We start from the raw sequence: 19,895 nt of genomic DNA, 5'->3' as shown, positions 1-19,895 counted from the left end.
CACGGAGCCATCACAACCGGACCGCCGCCGGTCCGCGCCGGGTTTTCAATCGACGATCGTCGCATAGAGAAAGCAATTATCGTCGTCTCTCGCACGAAACAACGAGCGCTCGCGGTGTTAATCGCGCGTTCGGAGAGCGCGGGAGATCTTATCCCGCGTGCCACGGTGGCCTCGCGGCAAGGCGCGGCATGACGCGCGCGTTTATTGCCGCTAGCGTGGACGTACAAGCTGGCGCCGGGCCGGCTGGACCGGCGGCGTCGGCACCCACGCCGGCAAACGCTCGCTTCCCGATAACGGCAGAAAACGAAACTTCAAGGAGGCTAATCTGCGCTGAACCGGCTGTACCGGCGGTGCCAACGGGCGCGCACGGAGATAGTCGAAGGTGAGGGAGCTGCGAGGGAGTTGAGAAAGAGGGCGACGGGAACCACCGAAACGCAAATCCGCTTTCCTGCCGCCCTCCTCCCTCACCTTCGACGGTCTCCACGCGCGCGCGCCCGTCGCCATGTCGGCGCCGTCCGCTCCCTGAAGTTTCGTTTTCTGCCGTTATCGGGAACCGAGCGTTGGCCGGCGTGGGCGCAACTCGCTATGCGCTTGCGCGCCGCGAAATTTCACGACTCGCACCGTTCGTTCATCTTGCTATGGTGCTCGAATACGTCAAAAATACGTCCTTCCGTTAATTCGAACTTCTTTTAATTCGAACAAATTTTCGGGCCCCTTCGAGTTCGAATTATCGAGATTCGACTGTATGCAGGTTCGGCACGAAAATTCGAAAAAGAAACGCTTACCGTATTTACTGGATTCTAACGCGCCCTCGATTGTAACTCGCACCCGTTTGCCGTTTTCGTCGAAGCACTTGTCCTTGGAATGTCACACCAGGTACTGGATGCGTGGACGCATGTCGTTTCGCACAAGCGCGAGGCATCGGAAACCAAGAGCTAGCGTCACGATGGCGTCGTATAGTGTTACAGTAGAACCCCGCTATTACGTTCCCGGGTGCTGCGTTTTCCCGGCTGTTACGTCGATTTCGGACGGTCCCGGCACAGCTCCCACAGAACCCAATGCCTTGGTAACCCCGCTGTTGCGTCGCAACTGTGGGACCGTTCCCGCATCGTACGTTCCGAACTGCCACCCCGTGCCGGCCCGAGCGGCCATTTTGACTTTTCATGTCGCTTGGCTTGGTGGCTTGACGATGGCATTGGCCGCCCAAAGTGCCGGGGGCGACAACTATGACGTATTTTCGGTTTCCGCCAGCAAAAGTATGGCCCTTGAGATACGTATTTGCTATCTAAAGATGGTGTCTATGACGCGCTGTAGCCCTAAAATTGGTTTTGGCTCATAGATGTTCTTTATAAAGTCCAAGGGCGATAACGCAGTCGCCGCGCGCCATATGCTGTATGTGCGAGTGAAAACGTGCGAGGGGAGCCGACGACCGCGTCTAAATCTCGCGCACGCACGAAAGAAAAGTAGGGAGAAAGCGCGCCTTCTTACATTGCGCTCGAGGCATTGCGCTCGGGGGAGGGGGGGGGGGGTGTAGCGGGCGGCGTCGTACTGTATTCTGGCATCAACTGCGTACTGCGCGGTCGCGCGGGCCGTATCTTGAAAGCGATCTGCCTTGGGGCAGAGTCTAGGCAGCCTAGGTGCGTCGGTGGCTCGTAGCTTAGTGCGTGCTGTGTGTTCTCGGCGCTCAGTTCGCCTGAAGCGATAGACAAGAGCACGAAGGTCACTTCGCTCGCTTTTCCCGCGGCGCTTCTACACGCCGCCAGCGTTTGACAGCGCGTGTCCGCGCTCATCGAGTGTGATGTGTCGCAGCGTGTACCAGCGCGTCGGCAACATCAACTGGAAAAGGAGAGAGTGCCGGCTTGGCGGGCTAGGCCAGCTGCAGCAAGCGGCAGGATCAGGTTTGAATGAAGGGAGGGGGAAAGGTCGCGCCCACCGCGGCAAGATCGCCGGGTCGAGGGATGGAGGCCCGCCTCGCACACGCTCGCACGCACGCACACGTGCGCTCGCTTCGCATTCCGTCGCGACGGAGAAGGTGCTTCCGGTTGCTGCTCGCGAAAATGACAAAATTTGGGGCGAAATCTCTAGGTTGTCGGCGGGGAAAATTCGTTATATCGAGGCGGTCTCCCGCTGCCACTTCGTTACGTAGAGGTCTCAAATACATGTGCTTCTATGGAGTAACGGCGGGTAATAGAAAAACTTCGGTATATCCAGGAATTCGTTATATGGAGGTTCGTTATAAGCAGGTTTAACTGTATCATGAAGTAGTAAGTGGACAACATCTAAAAAAAATAATAAGTTGCTAGTCAAAAAAAATTTTTTTTTGAAAAAAGGTCCGTGATGCTCGTTTCTGCAATGCACATCCGATGAGGGTGGTCTCCAGCTTAAAATATTTAACGCGGAAGCGCGCTCTTCGCCGAGGCCCTTGGCATTGACAAATCGCCTGAGATCCTTTATGTAGCCCACTGCTATAGGCGCGCTTATGAGTGCTGGCTCTGAAGTTTCATCATCATCCGATTCCTCCGCATTGCTCTCGGCCCGCACTTCACAAACGATGCCTCGTCCGTGCATGGTTCCGCAATGTCAGTGTTTTCAGCCAATGCTTCAGCTAGCCAATGTCATGGCCCCCCATGTCAAGTCGACAATGCGCTGCCATAAATCAACGCCGGACTGATCGTCTTCGGAAGCGCCAGGCTCGCCATAAGATACTACGTCGACGACTCGACGAAGCCGGCCTTGCGGAACCACACACAAGCGGCCGTCACCTCCGCCCTGGCCGCCTTCACCATCTCAACAGCTGAATACAGTGAAACACGAGGCAGCAAGTTGGCAGCGGGGCAAACAGCGATGAGCAAGCGCACCACAATGCAGCGCCTATACGATGCCTTAAAGGCATGTACAGTAAAAGCTCGATGATACGATCACGGCTAATACGAATTTCCGGATGATACGAATTTTTCTGTGGTCCCGGCCGAGCCCCATTACTTTGCAACGTGCTAGAGAACGGTTGCTACGAATAGATTTTCAGCCTGTGTCGGTTGATACGAATAAACGCCGCCTCACCGACGGCCGCGAAAGAGAACAGCGCGCAGTCACGCGCTTTCTCTCCTTCTCTTTTGGTGCGGAGGCGCGGCGCCGGACAGCGCGGACTCCGCGACTGGGCGCGAAGAGTTTGAAGTGGTGGCGCTTTTGTACTTTTCCTCCTTTTCTGCGAGCCGTCAGATGGAGTGGCTGCTGCGCTTCGGGCCTCGTTCTTCGTGTTTGCGCCATTTTGCCTAGTCGCAGCGAGCTATGTCTCGCAAGCGGAAAGCACTCTCCTTTAAAGAAAAATTAGACATTCTTCGAAAGGTCGATGAGGATCCCAAGAGGAAGCGGACAGAGTTGGCTAAGGAGCTAGGCCTCGCAACGTCAACACTGAGCACAATTGTTGCACAGCGAGACTATCATGAAAAACGTGCTTTTGTTCAACGTCAACGCGAAGCAAGCGAATTGGAACACGCTTATTTCGAACATACCGCGCACCGACAATGCTCTTAGCAGCGCGCCAAATCACGCGGCGGCGCCTCCGACCGGCATTGCTCCGACACCGCCATAGAGCAAAAGCTCAGGAGAGACCCCTCAATGCCGCGCGCGAAGGAACGGAAAAAATGTGGTTGATCCCTCTTATATAGGAATCGGTATAGAACACGAAAGTGAAACGTGTCTTCACAGAAGTAGTGTAATGTTTATTGCACATTGATATATAATGTCTATTGGTGTTTTGTGGCTAAAGCGCCCTTAGGCGTTGATGCACCCACGCTGACGCCTGGTGGCACGTCTCCTCCATCACGACTACCAACGTCGATGACCATGAGCAACCGTCGTGCATATGGAAGCTGCACTACGCTGCACACGCTAGCACAACGCGAAAGACGAAGCACGTAACTGACACACTAATACAACGCGCAAGACAAAGCACGTAACTGAATCGTCACCGAGTCAAATCAGCGCGTACAGCGCGTCGTAATTGCAGCCTCCGCGATGAACTTCAGAAACATTTTCAGAGCTAATTGCGGAGGCCACGCTCCGCTGTGCTGAGTACGGTGAACGCCACCTAGTAGTTGGTAGTGCTTCTTGATGCCAGCGTCCCTTCGAATGCTGGCATCGAGGCGTCGTAGTGCTAAGACCACCGAAGCGTTCAAAAAAAAACCCGCGGCGGAAATTTCCCCCTCTCTCAAATTGCAAGGTCGCCGTTTCTGCATCGCGCCGGAACAAGCGTGTACGTGCCGACTAGAGTGTTCTAGACAACCGTATTCTAGCACACACTAGTGCCGACGTCTCAGCCACGCGGATAAAATGGCAGTGAACCCTTCTCCTCTATTTTCTAGTCACATGTTGACCTTGCACGCTGCGGCAGCAGCGCAGAGGGAAGCAGCGGCGGAGGCACAGTCGGGCCAACGAAACTGCCACGTCCGCAAACGCTCGCTTCCCGATAACGGCAGAAAACGAAACTTCAGGGGGCGGCTAAAATAAGCTGGCGCCAGCACGGCGGCAGGCGCGCACGGAGAAGTGCGCACGGAGATGTGTGCACGGAGTCGAAGGTGAGAGAGCTACGAGGGAGTTGAGAGGGAGGGCGAGGGGAGCCACCGAAGCGGCGGAGTTGACGCGGCCGCTTCCCTGCCGCCCTCCTCCCTCACCTTCGACGGTCTCCGCGCGCACCCGTGTGCCGGCGCCGCCCGCTCCCTGATGCTTTGTTTTCTGCCGTTATCGGGAAGCGACCGTTAGCAGGCGTGGGCAATTTCGTGGCCCGCGCTTGCTATGCGCTTGCGCGCCGCGATATTTCACGACTCGCACCGTTCGTGCATCGTGCTATCGTGCACGAATACTTCAAAAATACGTCCTTTTAATTCGAACAAATTTTCGGGCCCCTTCGAGTTCGAATTATCAAGATTCGACAGTAGTTTTAATTGTGGTTCGATGATATGAATTTCGGCTAATACGAATATTTTTCGTGACCCCGTGAAATTCGTATCATCGAGCTTTTACTGTATTATGCCTAAATCAAGTGGCTGCACTTTCGAAGTCGTATTGGGCGGCAGGAAAAGTCGAGTCAGTGCCATCAGAGAAGTTAGAACGTGGTGCACTGAGCAGTTAAGTACGAGCAGTTAAGTATGAAATAAAGTCCATCAGCGTAGACATTTGGGCTGCAAACATGTTACACCAACAAGCCCAAATGCCTACACTGATTACTTTTCGTGTTGTTCGAGGCTAGCTGAGTGTTCAAAACTAATCCAAGTTAGCAAGACTCAACGGCTATGACACCGATAAGAATTTTTTATCGAAATTCAAAACCCAGACTCTTGCTTACTTCATCCTGTTGAGTAAAAAGCTCCAATAAATATACACAGTAACAGCAGGACCAAGCGCACTAATCCAAACGCCATTTTTCATTGATGTCAGCTATCGGTCAATGGCAGTGCTCTATAGGAATCTGCCCACTTACGTCAAGGGAAGCCACGGGCAGCACCAAAAGGGTGAGGAGAAGGCTTCTGTTGAACAGAGTGTTTAAGAAAAAGGTGACTTCGCGCCACACTTGTGAGCGCCACGCACGAGCGCAAAATTTGCCCGAAATACTCCCAGCAGCGTACCGTAAAATCCCAAGCAAGCGCCCCCCCCCCCCCTATGGTGAAAGATAATCCAAGAAAGGTTAGGGGGGGCTCTGCGCTCAGTTGCGGACCGAAATTCATGAGCTGTCGGCACCGGATCCAGCGGCCAGCGAGCTAGGCCTACACAGTCTCCCAGTGATCGCAAGCTCGCCTGGCTTGTTTGTTCGCTTTCTTCAGTGTCAATAATGACACGTAAACATGTTTACCTTTCACCGGTGGCCACTTTCCACCGGCTAACAAATGTTTAACATTATCGCTCGGCGCAGGACGCGCCTGTATAAGAAGTTTCTAGAACGTTATCGATGCTTCTTTCCATTGCCTGTTTTCACCGATGCTTATGTTATCTGATTGTATGACCGACGCGAATTGTCTAGAACTTTCTGGAAGACACTGCGGGTACCAGGGATTAATCTGGAACATTTGATGACTCATGTATAAAAGCCCGTGCGTTTCACCGCAGATCAGATTTCGACGATCGCCGACTGTGTTCGCCGCTTTAGTTGTGCTTCGAACTTACCCAGCGAGCTTCGTAATCCTGCAGCAATGCTCCAGGGATGTCATCCTAGGCATGGACTTTCTAAACCAACACGGTGCAGTCATGGACTTAAGGTCCAAGTCGATAACGCTTTCAGCGCACAAAGCGATACCACCGGACACAGTTACCATGCCTTAAATGTGCTTGAAGAACAAGTCACTCTTCCGCCTCGCTCCAGCGTAATGATTTCCGTCGGTACCGAAGTGCCTGCAGACCTGCAGACATGGAGGGCATCATCGAGGGCGATCATCACTTACTGCTCGACCGTGAAATTTGCGTCGCTAGAGGCATAGCTGAGCTACGTGAAGGGAAAGCAAGAGTGATGCTCACGAACTTCAGCCACGAACACAAGCACATTAACAAAGGCACCACGGTCGCCTACATCGACGAAATAGTACAAGCCAGCAGTGCTTTCACCTTCACGGATTCTAGTGCACCTGCAACGACGACTATAGTACCTGAACCAACTTTCGACGTCAATAAGAACCTTCCCTGGCATAAGAAAGAACAGCTAAAAGCTCTGCTCCTGCAATACAAGGACGGCTTCTCGTCGTCGTCAAAAGTTCGACAAATCCCCGTTGCCAAGCACCGCATCATAACCAACGAATATGTCCGCCCACTCCGTCAGAGCCCGTACTGAGTTTCGGCGCGCGAACGCGAAGCCATAAGGCAACAAGTCGACGAAATGCTACGCGATGACATCATCCAGCTCTCCAAGAGTCCGTGGGCGTCCCCCGTGGTGTTAGTGAAGAAGAAGGATGGAACCCTACGTTTCTGCGTTGATTATCGTAGCCTCAACAAAATCACGAAGAAGGATGTATACCCTCTCCCATGGATTGACGACGCCTTAGATGGACTCTACAACGCAAAGTGTTTTTTGTCGATGGACCTCAAAACTGGCTACTGGCAAATCGAAGTCGACGAGAGGGACCGGGAGAAGACTGCCTTTATAACACCAGACGGACTGTTCGAGTTCAAGGTCATGCCGTTTGGTCTTTGCTCGTGACCTGCGACTTTCCAACGTGTCATGGATACAGTACTGGCAGGCTTGAAGTGGCAGACTTGCCTCGTCTATTTGGACGACGTCGTTGTGTTTGCCTCAAGCTTCGAGGAACACCTCCGGCGCCTTGAAACAGTTCTTCAAGCAATCAAGACCTCCGGACTCATGTTGAAGCCAGAAAAGTGCCGCTTCGCATACGAGGAGCTCTTGTTCTTGGGCCATGTCATAAACAAGTCTGGAGTGTGCCCTAACCCACAGAAAACGGTGGCCATCACTGACTTTCCTCCGCCCGCCGACAAGAAGGCAGTGCGTAGATTTCTTGGACTCTGCGCCTATTACAGGCGCTTCGTGAAAGACTTTTCACGGATCGCCGAGCCGCTGACATACCTCACGAAGGCCGACGTCGAGTTCAAGTGGGAGACGCCGCAAGTCGAAGCATTTGAAAAACTGAAGCGACGCCTGCAATAACCGCCAATACTTGCGCATTTCGACAAAAATGCCGATACCGAAGTCCACACCGACGCAAGCAGCGTAGGACACGGCGCCGTGCTTGTACAGAGGACTGACAGACTAGAAAAAGTTGTAAGTTACGCTAGCCAGTCGCAATCGAAGGCAGAAGCAAATTATTCCACAACAGAAAAGGTGTGCCTCGCCATCATCTGGGCTAGATCAAAGATGCGCCGTAGACCAGTCGGATCTTTTGTCCTTGTCTGTGGTTATCCTGATTTACTGGTTACCTATACAGTAGATTTCCATTTATTTGAGCGCAGTTAATTCGACTTTTCGGCTAATTTGATCTCGACCAAAGGTCCCGGCCGGCGCCCATGCATTTCTATGGGCCCAAACTTTTGTTATTTTGATCCTAAAATTGGCCATCGCCAGATAATTTGATCTTGACCAGTCAGTATGCACGTGCCTGACTCCTACGGTGACCCATATAGCGGCATTTATATGCCGCTAAGGCAAATAATAATAAAGCAAAATATTAACGCCGGAAGTTTAGTATACAAGCTTCCCAATTTCTTGTCATTAACTTTGTCCTACTTCCCCCATATTATTGGAGTCACGGAAACGTGGTTTCATAGTGAAATTTGCAATGCCAAAGTGTCGCTACCTGGCTTTAATGTTATAAGAACTGATAGAACAGAAAGTAGAGGCAGTGGTGTTGCCTTATATTTAAACTCCGACTTAAATTTTTCTGTGCTTGATGCTCCCTCTCAAACAGAGTCGGTTTGGTGTAAAGTTTATTTTGAGTCATTGACTTTTGTTGTTGGTGTCTTTTACTGCCCACCTAACCTGATCGCTGCTGAATATTATGCTCCGAAAAAGAAGAGAAGACGATGAAGTCAGAAGCGAGCGTGGACACGAGCGCGTGTCCACATTTTTTAGTTTTTACTGCAAGCGTCGAATAAACAAGACGTTCCCTACTTCGGCTCCGCTTCCTGGTTTTTCAACATTATGGTGCAGTGAAAAGGATCAGATCTACAGTTGAAAACCCCTGACAATGAAGCGAGCTACCTGAAGAGGACGACCGACCAACGCGATCAACGTGCCGCCGCCGCGACAGAATCGAAGAACGATCCACATCATCACGAGGCCTCCGATTCCCGAGGTGACGACATGGAAAGACTACGACGGAAGCGTGCTACCATTCGAGCGGCGTTCACCAGGATCATCAACGACATGACAACTCTTATGCAGACGGAACCAACACCATCTGGTGAGCTGACCGACCATCTTAACTATTAAAGATAAAGGAAACTATGCTTACTGACCTTGATAACCAAGTAGAAGATCATGTTAATGATGATAACCTTGAGGATGAGCTTCGAAGTGTCGGACAGTATCAAGAATCTATCCTCGCGAAATCTCGCGCTGCACGCATTTTATCCGCTCTGCAAACAACGACTACGCACGCATCTCACGATGACTTTCATCAAGCGTACATACATGTTAATCTACCTAAGCTCGATGTGCCGAAGTTCCACGGTGACCCCATTAAACGGCCAGAATTTTGGAATAAATTTGAGTCTCCCGTTCACCAGAACCGATATCTCTCAAACGTAGACAAATTGAAATATCTTCGGAGCTACCTGATGGGTAAAGCGGAAAGTGTCATCAGCGGTCTGTCGACAACTAACGAGAGCTATAGCACAGCTATAGAACTTCTCAAAGAAAGATTCGGTCAGAAGACGCTGATTGTTAACGACCACATGCATCGTCTTCTGAACCTACGTAAAGTTCGTTCTTGCGAAGATTTCAAAGGGCTTAAAAGGTTGCATGAAGAAGTGCAGACTCGCGTGAGATCCCTGCATAACCTTGGCGTCGAAGAAAAAGAATATGGAGTGCTTCTGAAAACTGCTATATACAAAATCTTCCGCAAGAAATGGTACTCCGTTATACTCAGTGCATCTTGTCTTCGACAAATACAGGCGTTACTAGCGACAGACTAGATGAAATGTCTGTTCTTCTGGACTTCTTGAGCCTTGAAGTAAGAAGCCAAAAACAGGCTATAATGATGACTTCTGACAAGAGAGAACAAGCCTCAACCTGAAAACGGCAATCTAATGAGCATTTCCAAGGTTCTGGATTTATGTTAACCGTGAAACTGAATCCAGAGAGTTGTATACTATGCGGAGACAAAAATCACTCGGTGGATGTCTGCCCAGTGGAACTAACATTAGATAAGAAAAAAGAGAAACTACGCAAATTAGGATGCTGCTTCCGCTGCGCTAGACAATATCACAAAGCTAAAGAACGCCGAAGCTGGAAGAGACTAAGCTGTGCGAAATGGAAGGGGCGACATATCACCAAGATGTGCGACCCAAAATGGAAGCAGAAGAATACAGAAACGCAGACAACTATTTCCAGCTCGTCAACAGACTCTCCAAAGTACACAGTCCTTCTGCAGACCGCCCGAGTTTGGGCTTTGGGCACTGGAAGCAAATGCTTTGTAAGAATGTTGATTGATGGTGGCAGTCAACGCAGCTTCATCACGGAAGAATTGTCTAGGAAGCTGAAAGCCACTGTGTTAGCCGAAGAGCAGCTCACCATCTCGGGATTTGGAAACGTTTCAGCACCACGGAAATATTATCGGAGAGTACGAGCCACGCTGCATAGCCAGTACGACTGAAACTCACTTGAAGTACAAACTATAGAAGTTCCCGAAATATGCAATGACTTGTCAGCATTGACATGGAGAACAAATGTACTTGAAAAGTTGAAAAGCAAGAACTTACCTTTGGCTGACGTCAACGCAGTTCAGGTCTCGCCTGAGCCTGGAATAAGCGTACTTATAGGTGCAGACTATTACTGGCAGCTCGTCAGCGGAAGAATTCATCGACTGGACGACTCCTTGACCGCCATCAAAACTATCATCGGATGGACACCTCATGGAGATACCAGAAGTCCACCTAAGTTCTACAAGCCGGAAACTGTAAGGAACTTCAACATATGCCTAACGGAAGCCAATGTTTCCCAGCAACTGAGGTCTTTCTGGGAAGTAGAACATCTGGGACTGACTAACGAAGAGAGACTTTCGAAAGATGACGAATCCGTCCTAAAGAACTTCGTGGAATCAACTATTAGAATCAATGGTCTCGCTATCAAGTTGAATTGCCGTGGCGCAGCAATTGTTCCCAGCTTAAAAACAACCGGGATGTTGCGTTAAAGAGGCTGGAGTCCTTGCAGAGAAGGCTACATCGAGAACCAGAGTTTCAGAAGGAATATAACACTGCTATTAGGAGCTACTATAGCAATGACTTCGCTGAGAAGGTCACAACGAACAGTACGAGTGAACATCATCGTCATCATCAGCCTATTTTATGTGCACTGCGGGACGAAGGCCTCTCCCTGCGATCTCCAATTACCCCTGTCTTGCACAAGCGTATTCCAACTTGCGCCTGCAAATTTCCTAACTTCATCATCCCATCTGGTTTTCTGCTGACCTCGACTGCGCTTCCCTTCTCTTGGTATCCATTCTGTAACCTTAATGCTCCACCGGTTATCCATCCTACGCATTACATGGCCTGCCCAGCTCCATTTCTTCCGCTTAATGTCAACTAGAATATTGGCTATCCCCGTTTGTTCTCTGATCCACACCGCTCTCTTCCTGTTTCTTAACGTTAGTCCTAAGATTTTTCGTTCTATCGCTTTTTGTGCGGTCCTTAACTTGTTCTCGAGCTTCTTTGTTAACCTCCAAGTTTCTGCCCCATATGTTAGCACCGGTAAAATACAATGATTGTACACTTTTCTTTTCAACGACAGTGGTAAGCTCCCAGTCAGGATTTGGCAATGTTTGCGGTATGCACTCCAACCCAATTTTATTCTTCTGTAAATTTCTTTCTCGTGATCAGGGTCCCCTGTGAGCAATTGAAATATCACGTACTATATGCCACACCGAGCAGCAGTGAGACGCGACAGAGCTACGACGAAAGTACGGGTGGTATTCGACGCCTCTTCTAGTGCTTCGGACTCACCTTCACTCAACGACGTCTTGTGGACAGGGCCGAATTTGAACCCCAACATCCTCGACTTACTGCTGAAGTTTCGCAGCTTCAAGATTGGAATTTCCGCCGACATCAAAAAAGCGTTTCTTCAAGTGTCGCTGGCTGAACACGACCGAGATGTGTTTCGTTACTTCTGGTTTGAAGAAGGGTCTTCCAATATTGAAGAACTGCGCATGACAAAGGTTCCTTTTGGCGCCTGCAGCAGTCCCTTTCCCCTTGCTGCAACTCTGCGACACCACTTCCAACTGGTAGAAGACAAATACCCTTCTACTGCCAAATTATTAAAAGATAATTTCTACGTTGATGACTTGGTCATCGCAGCACAGAACAAAGAAGAAGCACAGCAAGTCGTTAGCGATTGCCTCAGTATCTTGAAAGAGGCAGGAATGCATCTAACAAAGTGGACGACAAATGATGGACACTCACGAAACTTTTACAACAGTAGAGACGTAAAGGTACCGTTCGATGTAGAAAACGAAAAGAAGATTCTTGGTCTCGTTTGGGGTACCGACAAAGACATCTTAAAGCCATCACTAACGAAGATGCTTGAATCATTGAGCGAACAAAAGGTTACGAAGAGATGGATCTTAAGCTTCACCTCACTCATGTACGATCCTTTTGGATTCTTAGCGCCTTTCGTGCTGGTAGTCAAGTTATTTATACAAAGGCTGTGGTTAGAGAAATACACCTGGGATGCGCCACTTCCCGAGTGCCTTCTTATAGAGTGGAGAGCGTGGACTAAAGGCCTCAGAACTGTTAATCAGCTGGAAGTTAAGAGACATTTTGGTCAATCCCTCCTGGACAAGAATGTGCAGGTTACCATCCACACCTTTAGTGACGCTAGCCCAGTTGCGTACGGCACCGTGCTTTACCTTCAGATACGAGACTTCAAGGGAGACAACAGTTCAGCTTCTGCTAGCCAAGTCGAGAGTACAAAAGATAACTGTGCCACGATTAGAACTGATGGGAGCCCTCGTTGCAGCTCGACGTTGCAGCAACATTGAAACGTGCCCTAAACATAGAGGACATGGAAACAGTTATGTGGACATATTCTATGATCGTGATTCATTGGCTACGCCGTTCAACGAAACGCTGGGAACAGTTCGTAGCTAATCGAGTTGCACAGATACTCTCCTTAACCGATTTGAACATGTGGAGACATTGTTCGGGTGATCAAAATCCAGCCAATTTACTGTCTAGAGGAACCACTGCGGAGCAACTCTTGCAAAGTTCGATTTGGTGGAAAGGACCAAACTTTCTCTACACTGAGACGACTTTCGACGAGCCTTGCTACACCGAGGATATAGTCGAAATAGAAGAAACTACCTGTACAGCCGCAGCAGTTCAGGATACAGTCGGCCTAGAAGAGGAAACTACATGTTTGAAAGCAGCAGCTTGACCAGTGCTTACGTTTGTAAACATCAACGACTACAGCTCTTATAACCGACTGTTGCGTACAACTGCATGGATACAACAATTTACTAAAAATTGCAGGTACACAGACGCCAGAAAGAAGGGACCTTTAGACGCAACTGAAGTACAAGAGGCTGAAATTTATTGGATATGTTGAACGCAAGATAAAGTATTTGGACCGGATGTCAGCAGAATGGACATTACACTCCAGCGGTTCAGACCATATCACGATGAATTAGGGCTTCTTCGCTTGGGAGGTCGCCTTCAGTTCAGCAACCTTCGGGGAAGTTCCAAGCACCCAATTCTGCTTCCTGCTTCAGACACATCGCAAAGTTATTGGTCAAGAAGGAACACCAATTACTTTTACACGCTGGCCTCAGTTTTCTTTTAACTGAACTGAGAGAAAACTTCTGGATACTGAGGTCCAGACAGGTAGTAAAGAAAGTCATTCACGAATGCACAGTCTGCCGGCGATATTCCTGCAAGCAATACTCGGAGCCCTTCGCGCCTCTGACAGCTGAACGTGTTCAGCCCTCTCCACCTTTCGAAGTCAGTGATATCGATTTTGCCGGACTGCTTCTACACAAAGATAACGGACGACCAATGAAGAAGTGTTATACAGTAAAAGCTCGATGATACGAATCTCACGGGGTCACGAAAAATATTCGTATTAGCCGAAATTCGTATCATCGAAACACAATTAAAACTACGTCGAATCTCGATAATTCGAACTCGAAGGGGCCCGAAAATTTGTTCCAATTAAAAGGACGTATTTTTTAAGTATTCGTGCACCATAGCACAATGCACGAACGGTGCGAGTCGTGAAATATCGCGGCGCGCAAGCGGATAGCAAGCGCGGGCCACGAAACTGCCTACGCCGGCTAACGGTCCCTTCCCGATAACGACAGAAAACGAAGCTTCAGGGAGCTAGCGGGCGGCGCCGGCACACGGGTGCGCGCGGAGACCGTCGAAGGTGAGGGAGGAGGGCGGCAGGGAAGCGGATATGGCTGCGTCAACACCGCCGCTTCGGTGGCTCCCCTCGCCCTCCCTCTCAACTCCCTCGTAGCTCTCTCACCTTCGACTCCGTGCACACATCTCCGTGCGCGCCCGCCGCCGTGCTGGCGCCAGCTTATTTTAGCCGCCCCCTGAAGTTTCGTTTTCTGCCGTTATTGGGAAGCGAGCGTTTGCGGGCGTGGCAGTTTTGTTGGCCCGACTGTGCCTCCGCCGCTGCTTCCCTCTGCGCTGCTGCCGCAGCGTGCAAGGTCAACATGTGACTAGAAAATAGAGGAGAAGGGTTCACTGCCATTTTATCCGCTTGGCTGAGACGTCGGCACTAGTGTGTGCTAGAATACGGTTGTCTAGAACACTCTAGTCGGCACGTACACGCTTGTTCCGGCGCGATGCAGAAACGGCGACCTTGCAATTTGAGAGAGGGGGAAATTTCCGCCGCGTGTTCGGGTTCTTTCCCCCCCCCCCCCCCCCCGTTCTTTCGCGCGCGGCATTGAGGGGTCTCTCCTGAGCTTTTGCTCTATGGCGGTGTCGGAGCAATGCCGGTCGGAGGCGCCGCCGCGTTATTTGGCGCGCTGCTAAGAGCATTGTCGGTACGCGGTATGTTCGAAGTAAGCGTGTTCGAATTAACGAGATTCGACTGTAGCTAAATTAAAGAGTCAGAGGTGAACTCACTCACATGTACGTAAAAAGCATCTATTTCTTGAAGCGCCACCGCTTCAAACTCTTCGCGCCCAGTCGCGGAGTCCGCGCTGTCCGGCGCCGCACCTCCGCACCAAAAGAGAAGGAGAGAAAGCGCGTGACTGCGCGCTGTTCTCTTTCGCGGCCGTCGGTGGGGCGGCGTTTATTCGTATCAACCGACGCAGGCTGAAAATCGATTCGTAACAACCGTTCTCTAGCACGTTGCAAAGTAATGGGGCTCGGCCGGGAGCAGAGAAAAATTTGTATCATCCGGAAATTCGTATTAGCCGTGATCGTATTGTTACGGGGAAAAGAAGCAAGAAATATATTTACACTGTATTTACAAGTATGGCAGCGGCTGACAAGATCATAGCTCGCGAAGTCCAGAGCGTCGTCTTCTTCAAGTCATGACCAAACGTCTTCTTCGTCGCTCTGTAACATGACCCCCGGCGGCTGAACCACCGACCCGGTGCTGGTTAGGAGGCGGTCGAATGATACGGCTTAAGACGCGCCACGTGGACTACATCGGAACGAGGCTGAGCCACGGTGGGGTCAAGAGGGGCGATTTCGTAGGTGACGTCGGTTACTTGACGCAAGACGCGGTAAGGGCCAGAGTAGCGTGAAAGCAACTTCTCCGAGAGGCCAACGCGTCGCGACGGAGACCAAAGCAGAACCAGGGCGCCCGGCGTGTAGTGGGCGTCACGATGGCGGGTGTCATATAAGCGCCGCTGATTTTCCTGCGAGTCCGCAAGTCGACGTCGGGCAATATGGCGTGCCTCTTGTGCCTGGAGTATGGCGTCCCGGGCGTACTCTGATGTGAAATGCAGGCTATCAGGCAGAAGGGTGTCGAAAGGTAGCGTAGGGTCGCGGCCGAACAAGAGGAAGAATGGAGAGAAGCCTGCGGTATCGTGGCGAGAAGAATCATAGGCAAAGGTAACGAATGGTAATGCAACGTCCCAGTCGCGATGGTCAGCGGAGACATACATGGACAGCATGTCAGTAAGGGTCCGGTTGAGACGCTCGGTGAGACCATTCGTTTGTGGATGGTAAGCAGTAGCAAGTTTGTGTTTAGTCGCGCACGAGTGTAGAATGTCATTAACAACTTTAGAAAGAAAGCAGCGGCCTCGGTCGGTAAGGAGCTGTCGAGGGACACCGTGGTGAAGGATGACGTTTTCTAGCAGGAAATCGGCGACATCGGTTGCACAGCTTGTCGGAAGAGCCCGTGTGATTGCGTATCGAGTGGCGTAGTCTGTTGCGACAGCAATCCACTTATTTCCCGAAACAGACGTAGGAAAGGGGCCTAAAAGATCAATGCCTACACGAAAGAATGGTTCTGATGGCACGTCAAGTGGTTGAAGGCGGCCAGCAGGGAGTGTGGTCGGCTTTTTCTGTCGTTGACAAAGGTCACACGCAGCGATGTAACGGCAGACGTCACGGTAAAGACCAGGCCAAAAAAAGCGCCGACGAACGCGGTCGTAAGTCCGTGACACGCCAAGGTGACCGGAAGTCGGCACATCATGAAGCTGGGCGAGAACAGTCCGGCGCAGATGCGAAGGGACAACTACGAGTCGGTCAAGGCCGTCAGGGCGCATGTTACAACGGTACAATATGCCATCGTGGAGTTCAAACATTCGAAGGGAAGGATCGGGCGTCGTTGAAGTCAGCCGGTGAATAAGGTCTTTTAAGAAGCCGTCCCGCCGTTGTTCCGCTCCGATATTGTCAAAAGCACTCAGAGAGAGAACGGTGACAGGAATTTCGGCCATAGAAACGTCAGGTGGGTCGACAGGATGGCGCGACAAGCAGTCCGCATCTTGGTGTAACCGGCCGGTCTTGTATACAACTGAGTAGTTATATTCTTCAAGGCGCAGAGCCCAGCGGCCAAGGCGCCCAGAAGGATCTTTCAGGGAAGAAAGCCAACACAGAGCGTGGTGGTCAGTGATGACTGTGAATTGCCGGCCGTACAAATAGGGGCGGAATTTTCCCACTGCCCAAACGAGAGCCAGACACTCGCCCTCAGTGATAGAATATTTGCGCTCAGCAGGGGAAAGAAGACCGCTGGCGTAAGCAATAACACGTTTTTGTCCTTGTTGTTTCTGGGCCAGGATAGCTCCAATACCGTGGCCGCTGGCATCAGTACGGACTTCTGTTGGAGCTGATGCATCAAAGTGAGCGAGAATGGGAGGGGAAGTAAGCAGCCAGATCAGCTCAGTGAAAGCAGCAGCTTGCTCACGGCCCCAAATGAAGGCAGCGTCTTTCTTGAGGAGCTCAGTAAGAGGGCGTGCAACGTCCGCAAAATTGCGGACAAACCGACGAAAGTAGGAGCAGAGGCCCAAGAAGCTGCGAACGTCCTTGGAGCACGTTGGCACGGGAAATTCTTTCACTGCCCGGATTTTATCTTGATCAGGACGTACACCAGAGGAATCGACGAGATGTCCGAGCACAGAAATTTCACGACGACCGAAGTGGCATTTGGACGAATTGAGTTGTAACCCCGCCCGACGAAAAACAGATAGGACCGGCGATAGGCGTTCGAGGTGCGTCGCAAAAGTCGGGGAAAAAACGATCACATCGTCCAAGTAACAGAGGCAGATGGACCACTTGAAGCCGTGTAGGAGGGCGTCCATCATTCGTTCAAATGTGGCCGGGGCATTACATAACCCGAAAGGCATCACTTTGAACTGATAAAGGCCGTCGGGAGTAATAAAAGCTGTTTTCTCACGGTCCATGTCATCGACGGCAATTTGCCAGTACCCGGAGCGAAGGTCTATGGACGAAAAATATTGTGCTCCATGGAGGCAATCCAGGGCATCGTCAATGCGTGGTAGCGGATAGACGTCCTTCTTGGTTACCTTGTTTAGGTGCCGATAATCTACGCAAAATCGCCAACTGTTGTCCTTTTTCTTAACTAGTACCACAGGGGATGCCCATGGGCTGCAAGAAGGTTCAATGATGTTACGAGAAAGCATCTTATCAACTTCGTGTTGGATGATGTCTCGCTCAGTAGGAGAGACGCGGTAGGGTCGCCGATGGATTGGACTCGCATCCCCGGTGTTAATGCTATGTTTGACAACAGATGTTTGCCCGAGAGGACGGTCTCCAAGGTCGAATAAGTCCCAGTACGAGGCAAGGAGGCAACATAGTTCATTGGCACACTGGGGCGGAAGGTCGGGCGCAATCATTTTCGTTAGGGCATTCAAGTCTGAAGGGGCAGGAGGCACAGCAAGAGGTGCACACGAGGAGCCGTCAGCAGTTAAACTCGAAATGTGGTAGTCTCGGGCCGGCGTGATTTGCGCAAGTGATATGCCGCGCGGGAGAACTTGTGCACAAAGTCCAAAGTTCACTAGCGGAAGACAGGACGTGTTCTCCGTAATGGTAATGACGGTGTGAGGAAATGCGACGTTATGCGAGAGCAGGACATCCGGATTAAGGCCGTTTCACATGGTGCGATTTTGCACTGCGATTATCGCACCGGAAGTGCGATTTCCGTCGCATGCGACGAAAATCGCAGTCGCAGGGCCGTTTCTGCGATTTTCGGCTGCGACCAACCGGTTGGTCGCAGCGTCGCAACGTCGCAGCAATCGCTGCGATTTTTCCGTCGAAATTGCGCCGAGAGGTATTTCGCGGTCTGTTTTGGAAAATGGCGGCGGTCGCTCAACGCAACGTTTATAGATACTTTTTTGTCTATAAATATTGGATCAACGAGCCTCGAACAGTGCAACTAATTGAGTGAAGCCTTGGATTACGCAATCGGTACGTAACATCAGCACCGACACGCGAACAGTGCAGATAAAAACTCATAGGTCAGATTCGGTTCTGTTATTTCTACGAGTTTGTTGACACGCTACGTTGCTAATCTGGCGACGCTGTTTTTTAGGTTGGCTTCGGGTGCTGATAGTACGTACTTTTGCGTGATTTTCCGTTATTCACACGCGCTGCGAGTGTGTAAATACTACGAGGTGTCCCTCACGGGAAGGCATGGCCTTCGGATGTCGTCCCAATTTTCTGGTTCTGGAGACAACTCGCGATATACGAAAACGCCACAGTTTTATCGCCGTATGCTTTTACGGACGGAACAATTTAAAGAATATGCAACTACGGACAAATGCTGTGGTCAATAGGTCACGCTATACGCGCGACCATTTAGTTGCAGTCGGTTGGTTAGGGCTTTCATGCGCATTTTCCCCAATGAATTATCTCATTTCAAGGTTCTGTTACTACCGCTGCGAGACGCAAAGCGAACGTGCAAACTGGATATCGTAATGAATGTTCTACAATAGCATATTTCACACTTTGACTGGGAATAAGCAGTATTGCCAATTTATTTTCGAAGCAATATTTAAACAGTTTCTTTTTCTCATTTTTCTGATGCATCATTTTTCTCCTGAATAAAAAAACCAATAAACCTTCAGTGTGTTGCAGACTTTGTATCCTTACTGCATCTGTATTAACCCTCACATTAAAAGGTAATTGCACATTTCGCTTACTTCAGTGCATCGAATTACTTTTGTTTATGCTGGTTGTAACATATTGCAGTACTCTAAGAAACTACATAGCCATAAACATCCTTGCCTTTTCTTGCTTCTCTGTCTCTACTTCCTGTAAAACACATGCAATAATGCGAAAAGCAGGCGAACACCTTGTTTTTATAAGCAGTAGATAACTCATTAAACAAAAGCAGATCAAAATTGTGCACTGAAGTCAGCTGGTTGCATTCCTTCGTATGAATGATAGTATCTTTTCAAGTGTGGGTGGGTCTTGCATGTCCACAGCTCATAAAGTGTGCAGACTCATCATGAGGCGTAGGTATAGCCCATCAAGATGGAGGCAATGTTGCTAATGAGTCTGCACTTACATGTATTACTGCATAAACTCGTATAACCATATCCCATCATTACTCAATCGAGCTTGCTCAGTCATATTCACCAAAATTCTACTTATCCGAGCTTGCTCTGACTCATATTCACCAAAATTGTACTTGGCCGAGCTTGATCTGACTAATATTCACAAAGATTCTACTCAGGCAAGCTTGCACCGAGTCATATTCACCAAATATCTACTTAGCCAAGCTTGCTCCGACTTATATTCATCAAAATTCTACTCAGGTGAGC

The 19,895-nt window shown here is 50.2% G+C and overlaps 1 protein-coding gene across 5 annotated transcripts in view; it reads right to left on the bottom strand.

The window, feature by feature from the left end:
• LOC119439931 (rootletin-like) overlaps positions 1–19,895 on the bottom strand; it is a 289,750-nt gene that overhangs the window by 81,490 nt on the left and 188,365 nt on the right. The window lies entirely within an intron of this gene.

Source organism: Dermacentor silvarum, chromosome 2 (assembly GCF_013339745.2).
Source record: "Dermacentor silvarum isolate Dsil-2018 chromosome 2, BIME_Dsil_1.4, whole genome shotgun sequence".
NCBI classification, from domain to species: Eukaryota; Metazoa; Arthropoda; class Arachnida; order Ixodida; family Ixodidae; genus Dermacentor; species Dermacentor silvarum.
Note: the sequence above shows the minus strand (reverse complement) of the source record. Positions and strands in the feature narration are given on the sequence as shown.